This window comes from Ursus maritimus, unplaced genomic scaffold, assembly GCF_017311325.1.
Source record: "Ursus maritimus isolate PB19 unplaced genomic scaffold, ASM1731132v1 scaffold_21, whole genome shotgun sequence".
Lineage (NCBI taxonomy): Eukaryota > Metazoa > Chordata > Mammalia > Carnivora > Ursidae > Ursus > Ursus maritimus.
This window is the reverse complement of record NW_024424564.1, coordinates 13,644,316-13,664,791: the sequence shown is the minus strand read 5'-3', so window position 1 is coordinate 13,664,791 and position 20,476 is coordinate 13,644,316. Positions and strand designations below refer to the sequence as shown.

Below are 20,476 nucleotides of genomic sequence, written 5' to 3'. Positions count from 1 at the left end.
TAGTCAATGCTTAAAGGAGAAAAGTTATTTTTAGAATTTCTATTTCAAAAAATATTCTACTGAAAACATAGGTAGACCGAATTTGTTCAACTTAATATTATCCTTTTCTCCTAATTAAGGCCAATCTTTTCTCAACCAATGCCATAGTTTAACCTAGAGTCCTTTCTTGGTGTACATTCTATGGATTTAGACCAATGTATAATGACGTATATCCATCATTATAATATCAGAGAGTATCTTCACTGCCCTAAAAATCCTCTGTGTTTTGCCTGTTTAGCTCTCTTTACCACCCCCACCCCCCAATCCCTGGCAACCAGTGATCTTTTTACTGTCTCCATAGTTTTTTCTTTTCTAGAATGCCATTTAATTGGAATCATACAGTCTGTAGCCTTTTCAGATTGGCTTCTTTCACTTAGTAATATGCATTTAAAATTCCTCCATGTCTTTTCATGGCTAGATAGCTCATTTCTTTTTAATGCCGAATAATATTGCATTGTCTGGAGGTATTACAGTTTATTTATCTATTCATCTACTGAAGGACATCTTGACTGATCTCAGGGTTTGGCTATTATGAAAAAATGTAAGGCTAATTCTCAAAGAAAAAAACGTTTAAACTCTTTTTCCTCTTTAAAGAACTCGAATTATGTTGATTGTTAAATCCCGGAATTCTTGGGAGAGGAAAGAAGTCGTATACTAATAGTCTCCTTTTGTTAGTAGCTCTTTCTAAAGACATGTTGTTGTAAGTTCACACAATTCATTTAGAATATGTCTTCCTTATGGGATGTAAGTTTCATTACCATAAGCAAAAGCAGCATCTTCATCATCATCTGCTACTTGGTACGTTTATGGCACATCATTGTTTGCCAAGGGCTTTACATACATCAACCACTCAATCCTCCTTAAAGTATTACGAAGCAGAAAGTTATCCTCAGCATAAACAAGTGACTTGGGCAAAGTCGTATAACCAGCGCACGGTAGACCCAAAGCTAGAACCTATACCTAACTCCTGACCTAGTACTTCTGATACCTTCATACACTGATAATCAAATATACTTTCCTCTACTTTCAATAATTCCAAACTCTGAAGGTCAATTTAGCTATTAAGCATCTATTTCTTCATCATCCTTGAATTCCTTAAAATTTACCAGTTAAGTGCTAGAAGAAGGAACTACCCAATTGGAGAAGTCACATTCTATCCACACAATAAACCGTGATCTTTGGTGTAACAACTGCCAAGCAGAAAAGCAATCACCACCATCCTTAGTTAGAAAACAATAGGATTTTTGCCTGAGGTGGGATGGTGGAATAAAGCCCCAAACTGGCAATAAAAAGCTTCAGAGGAAAAGCTTGGCATCCATCTAATAAATAAGTTTAGCCGAGAAAGAGAAAACACATTCCTTTCCAAGGCTCTGTGTGAAAACATAAGCAGCACAGTGACATTTGTTTAAAAAGTCATCTGAAACATATTTACAAGTTCCAATTAGCAGAAAGTTTCTACCAATCTGAAATTTCTACAAGTTATTTTTTTCCAGGATCTGTTTGCGGATTTATTTGATTTTGTTGATTTGTTTTCACAGATCTCGAGTTCCGACCGAAAAGAGTTCTTAGCATCAAGCTTCAGCACAGCCAAGTCCACGCGGCAGGAAAACGGTGTATTTATCCACCCTACTACATTGAAACCTTTGCACCGGGCTGATCATAAAAAAATAATAATAATCCCAGTGCAACTCTCAGCTATGCATATTAGGAACAGCATGTGAAACCAGGAAGGCAGCGGTGAATCTAAACCGGCCAAAGACCATAAGCAGGAACTCTTCTGACTCCAGCAGTTTAGGAACAATGCAGATAAATCACAGAGCAAGCAAAGGGGAATAGAATGCATTTCAGGCTTGGCTCAGAGGAAAAGACATATGAGACACACTCGGGGAAACTAAATTTATACAGTCTAGAGAATGAGCTTCAAGGAGGGAACCTGATCATAATCTATAAATACCACCAAGGTAACACCATAAATAATTAAGGAGAAGAGCTATTCGTTGTCTCTGAAGCAAGTCTAAAAATGAAGTTTTAGATTTACTTTTCCCTTCCTTTCTTTTTGGCATCAAAACATGTTGGTACTGAGAGTCGTTTGCTCCTGCCTGGGATATACTGGGACAGAGCACCAGACAGGTGGGTGCCTGTAGATAGTCTATCCTGCATGAGGAGCATGACTCTCTCTCTCTCTAGCCATGCAGCTCAGGACTATAAAGAGCAGGTGCAGAAGCAGAAAAGTAGGACCTCTCCCAGCACACACTTCTATACTCCAGGAAGTCAGAGCATCCACACTCTTCTAAAACCCAAGCATAGAACTGAGCTACAAGGATTTTTTAAATTTTATTTATTTATTTATTTATTTATTTATTTATTTATTTATTTAGAGAGACAGAGAGAGAGTACACCTGCATGTGTGCGTGAGCCCAGGGAGGGACAGAGGGAGACAGAGAAAGAATCTCAGATTCCACGCTGAGCACGGAGCCCCAGGTGGGGCTCAAACTCATGATCTGAGATCATGACCTGAGCCAAAACCAAGAGTCAGACGCTTCGCCGACTAAGCCACCCAGGTGCCCCAAAGATTTTACTTATTTATTTTAGAGAAAAAGAGAGAGAGAGCACAGGGGGGAAGGGAAGAGGAAGAGGGAGAGAGACTCCAAGCGGACCAAGCACTGAGTGCTAAGCCAGAGGTGGGGCTCGATCTCAGGAACCCGAGATTGCAACCTGAGCCAAAACCAAGAATCCAACACTTAACCCACTGTGCCACCCAGGCGCCCCAAGCTACATGTATTTTAAATATTGTTTATTGTTGCATCCATTTGCTCAAATGAGTGCTTACCTTGCGCTAGGAGAGTGATTCTCAATCCACGTGCAAACAAATCACAAGGGGGTTTCCTTAAATACAGATTCTGACTTAGTAAGTCTGGAGTGGAGTCTGAAATTCTGTGTTTTTAACATGCTTACAGGCAATGTTGATGCTGCTGAGTAATGAGGGCCTAGGAGCTTAGTCCTTTGATATAGACAGACATCAAGAGAGATAACTAAAACACAAGATATTAGTGCAATTAAATATCAGAAAGTACCCAGGAAATTCCCATGATATTCATTCACAGGTGATTAATACAGATATTTTGACGATTAAGAGGGATTCTACCAGCTGCTGACTTGCTTGGGTTAGTCTACAAGATTTTACAGTGCTCTAACATAAGAAGCGTGTGGAGTAGAAATAGCACAGGCTTTTCGATCAAATCGCCTCTTCTGAGCTTCAGTTTCCCAGTAGTAAAACAGGCATAATAAAACAATACAAAACAATTAACGCCAAATAAATCAAAGACCAGGCTATTAAGAGCTAAACTATAAAACTCTTAGAAGAAGACATAGAGGCAAAGCTTCATGATGTTGGAGTTGGCAATCATTTCTTGGATAGGAGTGCCAAAAGACAATGAAAGAAAAAATAGATAAATAGGGCTATATCAAAAGCAGAAACAAAAAAATTCTGTACATCAGTGGATACTATCAAATGTCCTTTGACTGAAAGAATAAAAAAACAATCCACTTACTGGGAATCATATATCTGATAAGAGGTTAATATCCAGAATACATAAGGAGCTCCCACAACTCAACAACAAAAAACAAACAACCCTATTCAAAAATAGGCAAAGGACTTAAACAGTCTTTTGAATTTCTCCAAAGAAGATATACAAATGGCCAATAAGAACTTGAAAAGATGCTCAACATCACTAGTCTTTAGGGAAATGCAAATCAAAACCACAATGAGATACCATCTCACACTTGTCAGGATGGCTATTAAAAACAGCAATAACAACGAGACAGGAAAAAAACAGTACTAGTGAGGATATGGAGAAATTGGAACCCCTGTGCACTGGTGGTGGTATCATAAAATGCAGCCACCATGGGAAAAAAGTATGGTGGTTCCTCAGAAAATTAAAAATAGAATTATTATATGGTCCAGCGATTTGTTTCTGGGTATATACCCAAAGAACTGAAAGCAGGGACTTGAACAGGTATTTGAACACCCATCTCCTTAGTATCATTATGCACAGTAGCCAGAAGATGAAGGCAACCCAAGTGTCCATTCATGGATAAATGGATAAAGAAGGCATGGATGAAGACATTATGTCAAGTGAAACAAGCCAGTCACAAAATGACAAATACTGTATGGCTCCACTTGCGTGAGGTACTTAAAGCAGTCAAATTCAGAGAAAGATGTAGAACGGTGGTTGCCAAAGGTGAGGGAGAGGGAGAAATGGGAGTTCCTGGTTAACGGGTACAAAAGTTCAGTTTTGCAAGATGAAGAAGTTCCGGAGATTGATGATGGTGATGGTTACACAACAGTGTGAATGTACTTAATGCCACTGTACTCTAAAAAATGGTTAAAATAAGGTTTATGTTATGTGTATTTTAGTACAATTAAACATAATAAAAAATTAGAAACAACAAAAAAAATCCTTACTAATCATTCCACAATATATGTATACCAAATCATCACCTTGTATGCTTTAAATATATACAATTATATTTGTTGATAATTTCTCAATAAAGTTGGGGGAAAAACCAACCTGACTACAGGGTTTTAGAAGAGATAACAAATGTCAGTTCTTAACAAATATTAAAGCTCTCTGTTTCCCTTTTACTAGCCCCTAAAACAAACTGCATCTCCAGCCTCACCATAAATGCTTTCCTTTCCCTCCCATCCCACTCCATTCCTGACTACCCTAGATGTGCCTATGCCTAAGGAAAATCACATTGAATTTACACATTGCACTTCTTTTGTTTTAATGTTTTAAGTGTATTATCCCACTTGCTTACTAAGCATTTTTGAAATAATTACTCATGAACCTATTCTTTTTTTTTTAAGATTTTATTTATTTATTTGACAGAGATAGAGACAGCCAGCGAGAGAGGGAACACAAGCAGGGGGAGTGGGAGAGGAAGAAGCTGGCTCATAGCGGAGGAGCCTGATGTGGGGCTTGATCCCATAACGCCGGGATCACGCCCTGAGCCGAAGGCAGACGCTTAACCGCTGTGCCACCCAGGCGCCCCTCATGAACCTATTCTTTAACAGAAATACAGATAGGGCAATCATACACCCTAGGTCCTTTAAGGTAGCTCTGATTTCAAATATTCTGCCCACTCATCAAACAATTGTCTCCAATTTTTGGCTTAAAACTATTATCACCAGAAATATAAAACAATATTCTGAATGGCTGCTGTGGCCTCTGGAAAATGTTTTACTAAATTTTTTATTCAATAAGCTCAATTTGATAGATGTTTATCTTAGAATTCCTATACAGGAGGCTCTACAGGACAGACCTACCGGATTATGACATTGTCCCTGCCTTCCGGGTGTCATACTCTAGTGGGCACTGTGTGTGTGCCAGGAGGTGGCTGGCAGGACACGGGGAAGCACCCCGGAGTGTAGTCTAATGTTTGGTGCCAAGTCACTTGTTTTAAGTCCCATCTTCTTTATTTCTCTGGCCCACCAAAGAAAAGACTGGAATAAAAGATGCCTAAATGTCAAAGTAATTTCTAACATCATATATGTGTGCCCACTGGTTCATGTGAACTTCACATCTGTGGCTCAAAGAATGAGTCTTCCTAAAATAGATACAAAATGGCATTTAAGGGCTATGCAGAAATCACAGGGTCTACTTCTTGAAACCTCTTGACAGAATATGGAATTCGCCCCCAAGAGAACATAAAGAAAATGCTCTGTGATTGGCACGCTGCTGAGGAATGTGCAATCACAATAAACTAGAATTCGAGTGGAAGCAGATTTGGAAAAGACACTGTTCTTGTCTCTGTTCTATCATGAAGGATAGGATTGAACCCTATAGCTACTCTTTAAATCATTTTTACTGAAGAAAAATTCTGGCGAGAAAGAAAAAATCTACAAATGAGCAAAGTGTCGAGTGTGGCAATTATGATGATGAATGATCTGCTGAACAATATACTACGCAGAGATTCTTGCTCTCTGTGGGCACTATAATGTTATTATTTTACACCGCATCCCCTTGAAATACAATTCTAACAGTAGAAGCCACTGCTGTCTTCTCTTTCCACTTTAAAAGAATTAAAAGAAGAGTAATTAGAAAAGTCATTCAGAGGATTCTGAATAAACCTAAAATTATACCATTCCACTAGCTATAGAAAATCAAAGGTTGACTTTAATCCTCAAATATCTGGACCATAAAACATCACTTCTCTCCATGCACTGTCACTTAAATTTGAATGATCCAGTGTAAAAATACTTTTTTTAAAAGCTTATGTTTCTTGAGTAACAAGATTTCCAATAAGTCTATCGGCTCCTAGGAAAAAAAAATATACAGATGACCAAGGTTCAAAATAACCCTTCATCTCAGCCCCAAATCCAAATCACTGACTCAGTCTGGTGGTGTTGATATTTTTGTCCCCTGTTCCATCTTCAGAAGTGTATCCAGGCTACATAGTCAAGAGGATCAAACAAGATTTACTAATGGCACAGCTATGCATTCCTGACCTAATATATACCTAATCATCAAGGTTTGTGAATTTCCACCTACCGGGTCCCTTCAGCCCATGTCCATCCATTTTAATGCATGGAACGAGAAATATTCAGTAGTGCAAAGCCATTATTTTAATCCCATTACTGTCACAAATTCGTCACAATATCTCCCCAAACCACCTTCTTTTCTAAAACTAGACCTCAATTATCTTCACCTGGATTACCTCTCTTTCCTATTCCGAATTCTGAATTTTTAACATTCCTCAATTCAGACAACTTTCAAATCTGCTAAAAGTACCTTTCCTTACAATTTTTGTCCTAGCTTTAGATCTCACAGTAAGACATTAATATATATTGGTAAATACTCAGAAATAATCTCTATTTTCTTATTTAATTTTTATTCATTTCTCACCGTTTGAACAATCCATCAGTCCTCATTGGGCACCACCAAAGTGATTGGCCCTGAGGCAGAAGTTGAAGAAGAGATAAAGGATAATGAGCATCCTCCCTAATAGTAGAGACATTAAATCAAGCACCAGATGACCATCGGGACTTTATTTCCCTCACATTTTTATATGTTCCTATTTACTTTGTTCATTCTCGGAAATGTATTCATCTTCTCCTAATTCAGACTATCCTTCACAGACAAGGGTAACTTCACTGAATGAGAAGAATAGAGAAAAGTGCTAGAAGCTGAATTGTTTAGTACTTCTCAAACATTAATGTCCAAATAAAAGGCCTGGGAATCTTGCTTAAATGTAGATTCTGACTCAGTCGGTCTAGGCTGGAGCTGAGATGATGTATTTCTAACAGGCGCCCAGATGATGCCTAATGCTGATACCGTCAGAGCGTGGAGTAGCGAGGGGCTACACGGGAAGCTCTCCAAGGGCAGCGTCTGTGGTCTTTTATGCCTCACTTTGGCCCAGTGCCTGGCCCACTGCCCAGCATATAGTAAACGCTCAATAAATATCTTTGGAATGAATAGTCATGGAAGAGACATAATTAAAGAAAGAGAAAAGAATATAGAGAAGGAGTGCATTCATCTCAACTCAATTTTTCTCTTATATTGAGTTGGTCAAACCATTTTTAAACTCAACTTTGCATCCCACACAGCAAACTGATCCGTATTTGACTCACCATCCCGACCTTTTGCTTTTCCCTCCACACCGCCCCCTCAGCCTGGGCCATTTTACTCAATACAAGTACATAAATGCATGCCCACCTATAACCTACCTGTTCCTGTTCCCCTATCAAACCTGGGTTCGCCAACCTCTTTGGCTCACGTCCCACCTCTTCCATGAAGTTCTGCCCAGTGTCCTCGGCCACACCCAATACTACCTTCCCAGGAAGTCTGTATCTCACGGTTCTTTTGGACACCAGAAATAAAGCAAAATGACACGTGAGCAGCTCCACAGCAGATATAATTCATAACTTTGATGGCAAAGTAATGAAAAGTCCTTTTGTCAGGGTAAAATTCATTGAGAGAGCTGTCTTGTATTTGCACCACCTCTGCTAAGTAAATAAAATTAATCATCTTCAGAGGCTTTCTCCATTCTTGGGATACAGGAACAAGCAAAAAATTTGAGTCAGGCCATTTGTAAAGACAAGACACCAAGACATGCTGTGGTGTCGTGGTTAGAGCATGGGTTTTGGGGACGAACACTTGGGTTCGAATCCTGACTCCAGCGCTAGTTATGTCTATGGCTTTGGCCAGTCCTCTGGCTTGTGGGAGCCCAAAGCTGTGCATTTAAAGGGGAACAAAATGACATCCAATAAGCTTTTTGTGAAGATTAAATGAGATAACAGACTTCAGCTGCTGAGCAAAGTGCCTGGCATAGAGGACGAGGTACTCAAAATTCGCTATTGTAACCATACCACAGAGGGTTTTACATAGACAGTGGTTCTCAGAGCCCTCGGCACTATCACCTGGGAACTCGTTAGGAATACAAACAAATTCTCAGGTCCCACCCCAGACTTCCTGAATTCCAAACTGTGGGAGTGGGGCCCAGCAATCTGTTTTTAACAAGCCCTGGGAAATCAGACACTAAGTTTGAGAAGCACTGTTCTAAAGGTTAAAGACACTGTAGATGTTAACGATCTATGATTAGTGTCAGGCACAGGAGGAGACACTCATTAAATGCCTCCTCTTATTTTTGCTAGGAAAGCCCTTTCGTTCTACTTCTTAATGCTAACACTCCTGCCCAGTGTATCCAACTGCCTAGTTGCTTCAGCTACCAAGCTGCCTGATTGCCAGCCTTTGAGAGTGCCCCAAACTGCTGCTCACAAACTATTTAATTGCTTATCCAATTGCCTACCTAGGAACAGCCCTGGTCCTAATTACCAGCGGCTGACCCCCGGCTGCAGGAGCACGACCCCGGAGTTCTCCCATCGCAGGAAAGCAGCATTGAGCCCGAGCGCTGCACACAGAGCTCCAGCGGCCACGTTTCTCCTCGCACAGTTCACGTCCCAGTGGCCACAGGGACCAACTACGTGCGTGACTCTGAATTGCTTTGGCTTTTTTGAGCTTTGATTTTGGAGTTCTATTTTTCTTTGCTTTTATTTTTTATTTTTTTAGAGTTGGGGGAGGGGGTTGGGGAGAGCTGCTTTTGTTTCCTTAACAGCAAACAGTAAAACTTTTCCATGAAAACTGTGTATTGCTCAAGGCCAGACCGTTAAGCAGCTGGGGCATTTTGGGCACTGCCTATTACTGATTTTATTTCCTTTTCACTGCACTTGCAAGCAAGTCATTTATCTTTAAGTTAGCAAGCAAGAAATGGGAAATAAAAGAAATATGTTTTATTTAAAGCAGTGTTTGGGGCTAGGCATGATGAGGGAAATGGGCACTGCCTACACTGATTTCATTTTCATTACACTGCACTGACAGCAAAACCATTTATCTTTTTTGGGGTCCCACTTTCATCTCTCTGCATCCCTTATGTTTCTCTTGGTTCTGTCCCCCCCACCCCTCCTGTCATACCAGTGTTCTTGAATTTTGATGAGTACAAACTGGTGGAATCCAGGACAAGTGAGTCCTTTGGGCACCAGGCCCCAAGACATCCTTTTCCTCTCTGAGGGACTTGACGTAGGATAAATAAGCCATCATTTCATGGTGTAAACCGGAAGAAAACAAAAACAAAACACTTTTTTCCATCCAAATGGGATAAACAAAAATCAAAGAAAATTATCTACTTTCACCACTTATTCTTCTTTAAAATGAAGATATATGATTCTACCATCTACCAATGCAACCTGTAATACAGTAGTGAAACAAAATTGGAACAAGCTAGAAATTTCCTTAAAAACCGAAGAATCGATGTTCTTTAATAAGTTCCATCTGCTTGCTTTTAAAACACGACACAACACCCACTTCAAAGACTCAGTGGGAAAGGGACGGCATTATCAACATGGAGGATAAAAATGGGTTCAATGCATTTCAGTATCATTTTAGTAATTCTCTGATTCCCATGTTTTGCCCTTAGATATACGAAATTCACATTTCCAGATCAAACTGGATTTTTCTGTAGCGTAAATCTTGCTTTAAAATTGCTGAGTTTATAGTCAACTATAAAATTTAAAGACTGATCTAGCTGAAATGGATGAACTCTAACGTTGTTCTCCATTTAATATTCAAAAATAAGAATATACCTTTAGCAGTCCCATTATGCCCTCTGGTTGGTCAATGACAGTAGACAATGTACGATAATTACTGATTTTCTTATCTGTCTCCTAATTAGCTGTGAGCTGAGAAGCATGCAGGATAACCCAAGTCTAGCAAAAGACAAGAATATGGTGAACTCTCCATCAACGTGTTTGTGATGGAATGAATAAGAACCTTACAAAGCTTAGAAGAAAGTATTTTTCTTAATGCAGACAGTTTTGATAATATCAGAGAAATGGGACCAAATAAAACGGGGATATCAGAAGGCTAAGTTATTACTCAAAAGCTTATGTGATTTAGCTGTTAAATAAACTAGATAATATAGTATTAGCCAAAATAAATAATAAACTATTTACTCATGTAGGATTATGTCAATTAAGAGAATCCCTTGAAAATATGCCTTGAAAACTAACGGTATGACAAAGTTAGCAGCAAACAAACTTTTCCTCACTGTAAAATTTCTTCATTCCATGTAAAGTTAAATCTTGTCATGTTAAACCATTTCAGCAAATTTTTTTCTGGCTCAATCCACTTATGATGCATATGAAGTATAGTTTCTCTAAAATATAACATGGTGGAAATGTACTAAAATGTCAGAAGTATCTAGCGTAAAAATGATCTGTATGCTTCCCACCCAAGGCCCCCAAATCATAAAAACACAAATTGCTTTCCTATTTTATCTTCCTAAGATCGTGATGAATTAAGTCATCAATAATTCAAAGGTACATGTAAGATTATCTCTTTTATCTTTAGGCATATGCACAAGCATTTAAAAGGGATACCAACAGAAAATGTGTGAATGCTGTTTATAAAAAAAATATAGATCAAATTTAAATTTGAACCATTAAATTGTGGAAGGTGACCTACCGCAAAAAAGAAATTCCAAATTAGGCTATTACTTACAATACGTCTGTAATACCCAGCTTCTGTCTTTACGATCCCTGAACACCTAACCCATCCTATAATGCCAGCCTTTGTAGAAATCTAACGTTAGGATTGTCAGTACACAGCAAAAGGAAAGTACACCCATGCTAGCGTCAAACTCAACATGGAGTTTTGGGGTCTCAGATTTCACTATTTTGGCTTTGGTCGATACAATTTATAACCTGACATTGTTTAAATCTGGTAAGCCAGGTTTTTCCCTCTGATACTCCTGGGCCATTTACAATGCATGTCAGGATGCAAAAACCAGAGTGACTGGTGTTGATTAGGTAAGAGCCAAGCAAGGACAATTACTAAACCTGGGCTGCTTGCCCTATACACACTCCTAGTGAGAAAACGGGAAGGAAAAATGTGTAGGAGAGAGACAAGTGGCAAAAAGAAGTCTGAGTAGAAAAGATTCCCAAAACAATCTTCTGAAAGTCAAATCTAGTTCTTTTATATTTACGGTCTGATGTGTAATCAAATGGCTTAGGTGTTAATTTTATGTTACATCTTTTTATTTTCTTTTAAAATTAATCCCATAAAAGAGAACAACTGCTAAGAGCTAGTTTCATCTGGGATTTAAGAAGCTTCAAAAGAAAAAAAAAAAAGTGTGTAAGTCTGCAAAAGCAGGGGGAAAAAAGAAGAAAAAAAAAATCATCCCTAAAATGATCTACAGCATCTCTTAATTGTGGCCGCAGAGCAGTTTCCTGTATTGACAATGTCACTATGAGTATTGTGTTGAAATCGGAAAAGAAATCTCTATAGTCAGTTTGGTGATTCAGTGTGTCCCACTAGGTGATCCATGAAATTGTAATGAGTTCCCAAATACAAACAGTGTTAGAACATCATGAATCCAACTTAAGTACTTTCATCAGGGGGACTTAATGATGTGAGAAAAAATTCATTAATGTTTATTCATTAATTCATCCATTCATCCATCCATTCATTCATTCTCCCAACCAATACTTACCAACTTGGGAAATCTACACCAGACTTCTATGACTGCCCAACCCACAGGTCTCACCACTATGCCCCGTTTTTCTCTGCATCCCCTAAGATTCATTAAAGGGATATAAAAAAGGGCCCTCCCACTCAGACTTCATGCTCACTGATTTGAGCTCCTGCTTAGTGTCTCCAACCTCTGCGTCCTTCCTTCTCACTGGACATGTCAGCTCAAACCATTTTCCGAAATAACCTCCAGTTGGTAGAAGATATGAGTAAGATAAAAGTCCTCACAAGAAGTATCAAAAAAAAAAAAATCAAAATCTGGCAATAGACTTTATCTTTTTATAAATGTATGCTTATAAATGTATGCTTAAACAAAACTTAGAATCATAAAATCAAAGAACTTTAGAGCTTGTAGAAATGGAAGCAGAAATGGTGATAGAGAGATGGATAATAATCTAGCCCAGAAGTTTCCAAATAGGGGTCCCAAGGTTGCTGCTGCTCCTGCCTGATATCTTCACTATTCAAGTCAAAATGAGAAAGGTCAGAGTAATGCAGCAAGTTTTCACAAAGCTTAATTTGTTCAATATGAAGAATTATCTGTTATTCCAAGAGTGTAGTTCCTACTTGTGTGATGTTAAAATACTTTCTTTGATGGGATGATGGCAATAATGATGGTGGTCTGCTGGGGGACGAGTGACGAGTGCTTATGTGGCAGACTAAAACCTGGCAAACCTATGCCCATCTACAGTATTTGTTCCTTAATTTTTCTGTTCTGTGAATTCCCTCAGCTTACATTTTATCTAGTCCAAACACTGTATTTTATAGAGGAAGCATGGTGAGGTGAACTAGAACAAAGGCACATGGTCTAGTAAGTACCATGATGGGAGATAGGATTAGTCTCTTTTAACAACAAATCAGTACCTTTTGTTTTTGAACTGTATTGGTGTCCTTTAAAAATAATAACAATTGAAAAAGGACTATTTTCCTTATGAACATGCAACAGTTGGTGGTTAAAAAGAAAGCAAAGACCTTTTCAAATGTTCTCGTTGTTCTATTGTCTCTATGTTCTAATTGCTTGTTAAGAATGCCAACTACTTGGAGGACTGGATTGACATTTGTTTTGAGTGGCCTACAAGAATAAGACCCCTCCCCCCCAAATGGGCAACTTCCTTGATTGAATACACCACAGCAAGTGCTTGGTCTATAGTCCCATAAACCAAGAATCAAATTTTGTGTAGAAGTTAAGTGAATTCCACAACACCTAGTTATCTAGTTAATTCAAACAAAAAGCCCCTAACCTACTATTAAAAAAGGAACTGGCTGGCTGTATTGTCAATTTCACTAAATAATTCCTCATTTTAAGGTAATGAAAATCATCCTTACAATAGAAAGGTTTCACTGCAGTGCTTAAGCAGAGACTTGGCTTCATAATCATTGATTAAAATCTTCGAAAGGCTAAAAACAATGGAGATCTACAGGCATAGGAAATGGTACAATATACATAAGATATTTCTTTTTTTCCTAGCTTTTCCCCCGCCCCGGGGAAAAAAATCCCTTATTTTGTTGTCATTGTTGCTATGTGTTATATGTAGATAGCTTCTTCACTCCAAAGCATCAAATTCTGGATACAATAGCAAAATCGCCATTGTGGTTTCTCTTACAAAATGCTGTTTGGTAAACAAAAGTGTTCCTTTGTTTTACTAGCTTTCTTTCTTTAGATTTCTCCTTTCTGGGATTTGAATGAACATGTAAAAATATATAAATCTCTGAAGATGAAATCAAAATCTCTTTAGCATGCCATGCTTTAAAATACATGAAGAATTGTTAAGAAGAAAGGTGGTGTGTGAGAACAAAACTGGAGAGTGCAGGCTTACACTGAAAAAACTAGCACTTAATTTAGAATTAATTTTTTTCTACGCATAACCCTGTTATGTCGACAGAACAAATAATAAGAGAGTTTTGTTTTTTTTTTTTTTCAGGTTAAAAATACAGAGCAAATGACTATGGGCAATGTTTAATGCCAAAAGAGTTCCACTGCGTTTTGTTTTGTTTTCTCTTTTAATTCTTTTTTCATCTTGTTTCAAACAATTTGCAGCTTTTTTGTGCTACCCCTGAGAGGAATATTTTAGCTCAAAAGCTCCCAATTGATGATCGACACCTCAGAAGCACAATTCACCATACAATTACCATTATTATGACCGGTGTTTTCTGAAATGTCAAGTCATACCCAAGGTCTACAAAGATGTTTACGGCAGAAAGATGAATGAACGTCACTTATGTATAGTCCCTCATTAAGGAGTTTCATAAAATAACACTAAGGTGGTGTAAGAGGCCTTCTGATACAAAAATCTAGAGATGTAAATAAAGCTCTGCAAAAATCCAAAGGGGAAAAAGTATTCTACTTTTTCAGGAAGAAGTCATCCTCCACATAAAATAGTTATTTATGCAGTTACAATCTACCCCCTCCCTGACTGTGATTTTTTTTTTTTTTTTCAGATCCACCGCACCTTTAACCTTGTCAAAATGGGGCATGGTTCCCTCATAGCCACTGAACTTCCCTCCCTAATTCTGGAGCCTTTCTATGACCACCAATCTGGACCATACTGAACAATCGGAATATTTAGCTCATGTCTGACCTTTCACCCAATGTTTCCCACACTTATTTCCATTGTATGGACATCTTGTGATGTCTGTACTTCTATGTGTGTTGGAAAAGGCAGTCTCGTGCATGCAGTCTCTTGACCCCGCTTGGCTGTGGAAGAATGGGCCTTGGGCCTGGAGCACTCTAGCAGGACAGAAAGTGCCCTCCCAGCTTGTACCGGGCTTATCCCCTTGCTTGGGACTATCTTTCCCTGTTTCAGACTCAATGTGTGCTCGCTCCTTCATTCGGCTTAAACATGTGCTTCTTATGGCACCTGGCCACCCCCACTGCTATGTGTGTGCGTCCTCTGCGGTCAGGAGAGAGGGTCCCTCTGCTGCAGCACAAAAGGGGTCAATTACCCTATGTTTGCTGCTGGGAAGCACCCACTGGACGGTGGGGGCTGACGCCCACTATCGGAGCTGGCCTTGCTCTCTCTTCTCGGTGTGAGTATAAGCATTGTTTTAATCAGTGTTGTGCTTTCCTTGGCAACTCCCAGACTAGGACACAGTTGGCAGAAGTGCCGACGACCCGAAGTCAGACTTCTAGTCCTGCTAACAGGCAACAGATGCCATGTGATCAACAATGTGAAAGACTCATCTCTCCTTTCACTGGAAACCCTCCCCATCACCAGCACCCCGCCTCCTTCATGAAGCCTTTTCTACATTCATGGGGACGGTATGTAACAATGGAGGACTGTAGCAACAGGGAGACCCAGGTTCTGGTCCTGGCTTTGATGTACTTACTTATTTGTCTGTCATTTAACCCTTCTGAGCCTCAGATGTCTCTAAGCAGAGACCGCCCTACTGGTTTTAAACTGATGCAACAAATAAAAAGGATCAAGTAGGTTTTCACTAAACACGATTCATGTTGATTACTCCAGGTTCAATACTCAATCTTGTTATACACTTTGATTCCATGGAAGAGAAACACGCACAGGGAAGCACTGACCAACCTGGTTGCAGAAAGGGCAGGAATGTGAAAGAGCAGCCCTTCCAGGGGTGTGACCTTGTAAGCAAAGCTATGGGAAGGACACATCTCAGAGGATGGCAAGGACACTGTGGACCTTTTCTCAAAACTCATACAACACTCATTACCAAAGGTCTGAAGTCTTTGGAAAAACACATTCTTATTTTCTTAGAACAGGACAAAGCGGCGAGGGGGTTTTATGTAGTTAATCTGAAAAATTCTGCTCCCCACCAGGTGATTCTGACGAGCCACCTCTAGCCAAATCTCTACCATCCACGTCCAAATCGAAGCCCATTGCTCAATAGGATCTAATTTATGCTTAATTACACATCATTTCATATTTGCTTACTGTTTCAGTTTTAGTGTGTTATCCCAAATTGGTTGTGACCTTCTTAATTATAAGCACTCTTCTCATTATTTTAGTGATGAGAAAACTGAGTCCAAAGAGAGTAAAAATAGCTTGTCCAAGATCATATAGCTAATCAGGGACGGGGCTGGGACAAGAACCCAGGTGGGTTAGGGTCCCAGCCAGTGCTTGTGCCCCCTCTATCTATTGTTATATGATACACAAACAGGGATATCTCCACTAAAAACTCATTTACATTTTATTATGTAGCTACTACTGAATTTGTCAGATACTTCTCTCAATACTAAAGTAGAATTTACAAGTGTGTGTACCTACTGAAAAAATAGTCAATTATCTCAATATTTTCACATACAGTCTACTCAAAGTACTTATTTACAGTCGTTATGTTCTGGGAAGTTGCTGCAAACTCTGATTTAATGAATACTGAATCATTGTTCCTAGGGAAAGTACAGGGTTAGGTTTCTGAAAGCCTCTGGTCACATTCTCTTCAACCAATCAATACAGATCCGTGCCTTACGTCTGCTTCTGTTCAAAGACAACTTAGTTACTATATACTGTTCATTCATAACAGCACAGTCATGGTGTAACTCATGCCTACACAAAGCTTACCCACCTCATGTGCTTTCTCCGTGAGGCACATCACAGCCTTCCTGCACTTAGGAACAGTAAACAGCATTGCAGCACTATGCTTAGGGGCCATTTTAAACAGTGACATCACCACCACCAACAACAACAAAAAAGCCTAGAAATGCAGAAAAAGAAAAGAAATGACACTAAAATAACCATGAAAAGGACACTTGTCTACAGTAGGAGAGCTGAAACAAGTGGGCAAACAAAACGTTGCCTTATTTGACCTCAGCTGGGAATATTCCCATCAGGTGACTCAAATTTGTCACCATTCTGCACATGTCTGAGCATGACCGTGAAAGTGCCATGAGTATTGACTTGGAGGCTACAACTAAATTTCAGCAAGTGGGCAAATATGCAAACATGGACTCTGCAAATAATGAGGACTGACTGTATTTATATATAATCTAGGTAATTAAATTGCATCCTACTTTCTTCCTGATATTTTTGTGACCTCCTATCCATAGAGAATACTATAATAAAATGAATAGCCAACAGTCTTTGATGTTAGTGGAATACAGCCTCCAGAACTACCATATATCTATAACATTATGTCATCAACGCCTAGGCAGAGAACATCAACACTAAGCAAAATTGTACATTATTTACAAATAATCATTTATAAATGCTGCTACTTTTGTATTTTACAACCATATTAGCCTGGTGTTTTAATGCATGCCTCTAAAATGCATTCACGGTAAAGAGTGCCTTTTAGAAATGAAACAATATATTTGAAACACAATGTATAGGTTTTAATGAATATTCACTAGAGAAAAGGCTTTGTAACACTTGGTAAAATAGATGCACACTTGCTTTCTAAAAACAACTTATAAATGTACCCTTTCTTGAGTCTATGTGGCCTCAAACACAAGGTGGATTTTGAAAACTCTTTCCACAGCAAAGATCATGAACTAGTAGCCCAAAGGTTGAATACAATATCATTTTCCCCAAACAAAGTCACACAGTGTATTTTTTAGAATTTGAACTAATTGCTAAAGTTATAAATCAGGAGAACTATACAAAATCTAATTTTTGTATTCTCTTGAAGAAAGTCATCTGTGAACACCATCTCCCATTCCTGTCTGGAAACCACTACCAAGCACTCAACAGTAGTTGTGTCCTGCTCAGGGCACATTCCCTCTCCTGTTGGCCTGTTTCTGCCACATCCTGTTACCCCGCATATCCTGGCCGAACGTCAGTTGCATTTTTCCTATTGTAAAATTAAGATACAGGTTAAATACGTCTCTTACTAATCCTCTATCAAAAAATGAGACGAAAAACTGCTGAGAATCACATTTTTTTCCTCTCACCCTGTTCATTCATAGTGCCATTTGAGTTGGCGACTTCTGTTCTAAAGCTAAGACAGATAGTCTTTAGACTATACTCCTCACAGAATCAAAGCCTGAATAGCAATCCTACCTGTACCTCTTTATAGCTTACAGAGGCTCGTGTCTTACCTAATTTAATCTTTGCAATAAAGTAAGGTAGGTAGAACAGGTATTTTCATGCTCACCCTACCAAGAAATCCAAAGCCCACAGAGATTATAAACAGCTTGCCCAAGGCCACACAGCTAGTAACAGACCAAGAAAGGTGAAATCCAATCTTCCGTTCTCAAGTGCAGAGCTTGTCCTAATACACTATGCATATAAGCCACAGGGCTGACCCACATTGTATCACATATTGTAGTTTTTTAAATGTCTTTGCCATCCAGGGAAAACTCCAGAGTGATAGAGATTAAGGTGTTGCTTTTAGCCTCCACAAAGAAGAGCCAACTTCCCTTGAATTAGAACACTTTTGTCCAGATCACTCCATTAATGCTACTAAAAAATATATGATTCTCTGTATGTGTGTGCACGCTCCAGTGCACATATACACTCCTCATTCTAAACAAGAACTGGGGCAATTTACCATTACAAGACTAGAACAACCGAAAAAATTGTGTTTAAGGGGAAATAAAAATAGGAGAGAGAAAATAAAACTAGAGGTATGGTGTACGTGAGCACATACAATAATAATCGGATGCTTCACTCAAGACCATATATTTTACTCTGAGCTTCCCAGTGATCAGTGCACAGAAGGAAACATCATCAGCCACCCAATTCACCATGTCAAGGAAGGAAATACGTTATTGATGCCTGAGAGAGATTTTCTCCCGCGAGTCCTCATAAATTCCCTTGTGCAATATAAAGACTCTGATTCTCCAGTATATTAAAACAGGGAATAAAAAGAGTAAACCATAGTTCCCTTGGTTGTTTCTTATAATAGTTCCCAATGCAGGCTGATGGCATAATGCCAAATCACAAGTCACTAAACACAATCCTACTAAGAACCAACCTGAAACAACCCAGTTACCCAGGAAATCTGATGGCCAGATTAATAAAAATAGAGGACAGAGGACAGATAGATGGATAGATGGGTGCATAGGTGATATATAAAACATCTAATAAACTATCTATAATCTGTACACCTTTCAGGCATTCCATACATACGATTTTTCTCATCCAAGCTTTTGATTAAGTATTGTGCAGAAAAAGAGTTCAAGGTTAAAAATCTCTGACAAGATCTTGGCGCAGAAAAATTCCATGTTGTTGATTAAAGACAAATCCATAACTTTTGACAGTCTACTGAGGTGGGTCTAGGTTTGATACTGCATACCAAATGACTGAAGCCCTTTCCCACAGTCCTTCAGATGGGAGCCAAGGGAGGCTCAGAGGGCAAGGTCAGTGGCACTTCTTTTCTCACCTAGACAGCTGGCCTCTCTATGAGAGATCAGAAAGTGCAAAAGGCTATGGTGCTTGACCTCTCCCCTGAGCCTCAGTCCTGTATCATCAGCAGCCTGCTGAACACTTCCATCTGGCTGTAATGTCTGCTTTGCAATGTGCTTTTTTCTATTCTTGTATTCCCAATCACTAGTGGTTGACCTCACTTCCTACCTATTCATCCAAACCAGAACCAAATGGACACTGTCTCATTTCCTCTCCTTCCCTTCAACCCACCACTGGTGAACAAGTGATCCGGGGTTAGTGCTCACCGACCGCGCCCTCTGTCCATGCCTACCTCTGCGGCACAGGTTCGAGAGAGAACCCTCTATCATATGTATTCCTGACCAGTGCTCCTAATGAATTTCTCCATCGCTCCTTCTTCATGCCTCCTTTCCCCTCTGATGGAGTTATCTTGCCAAAATACCACTCTTCTTCCTCCCCCTCCTCCGCCTCTTGCAGCTGCTGCTACTACTACTACTACTACTACTACTGGCATTATTGAGACTTTACCACATGCAAGGCACTGTCCTAAGTATTTTACATGTATTATTGCATATATTCTTTTTTTAGTTTCAGTTTTATTGATGCATAATTGATACATAAAATTGTAAGCTACTTGAAGTGCACATCACAGTATTTTGATGTACGTCTACTTTTTTAAAAAGATTTATTTATTTATTTTAGAGAGAGAGAGCATGAATGGGAGGGGCAGATAGAAAGGGAGAAAATCTCAAACAGACTCCCTGCTGAGCACGGAGCCCAGAAGCAGGGCTCCACATGGAGCTGGAAGAGGGGCTCCACACAGGGCTTTATGCAGGGCTCTACACGGGGCTCGATCTCATGACCATGAGATCAGAACCTGATCCAAAACCAAGACTCGCAGGCCTAACCGACTGCACCACCCAGGTTCCCCTGATGTGCTTATACTTTGTAAAACGGTTCCCCCATCTAGTTCGTTAACACATCCATCTTCTCACGTATGTATCTTCAACTTTTTTTTTTTTCGGTGGGAACACTGAAGTTTTACTCTCTTAGCAAATTCCAATT

The 20,476-nt window shown here is 39.3% G+C and overlaps 1 protein-coding gene across 1 annotated transcript in view; it reads right to left on the bottom strand.

Annotated features, from left to right (window-relative positions):
• Positions 1–20,476, bottom strand: part of TRHDE (thyrotropin releasing hormone degrading enzyme) — a 365,132-nt gene that overhangs the window by 299,752 nt on the left and 44,904 nt on the right. The window lies entirely within an intron of this gene.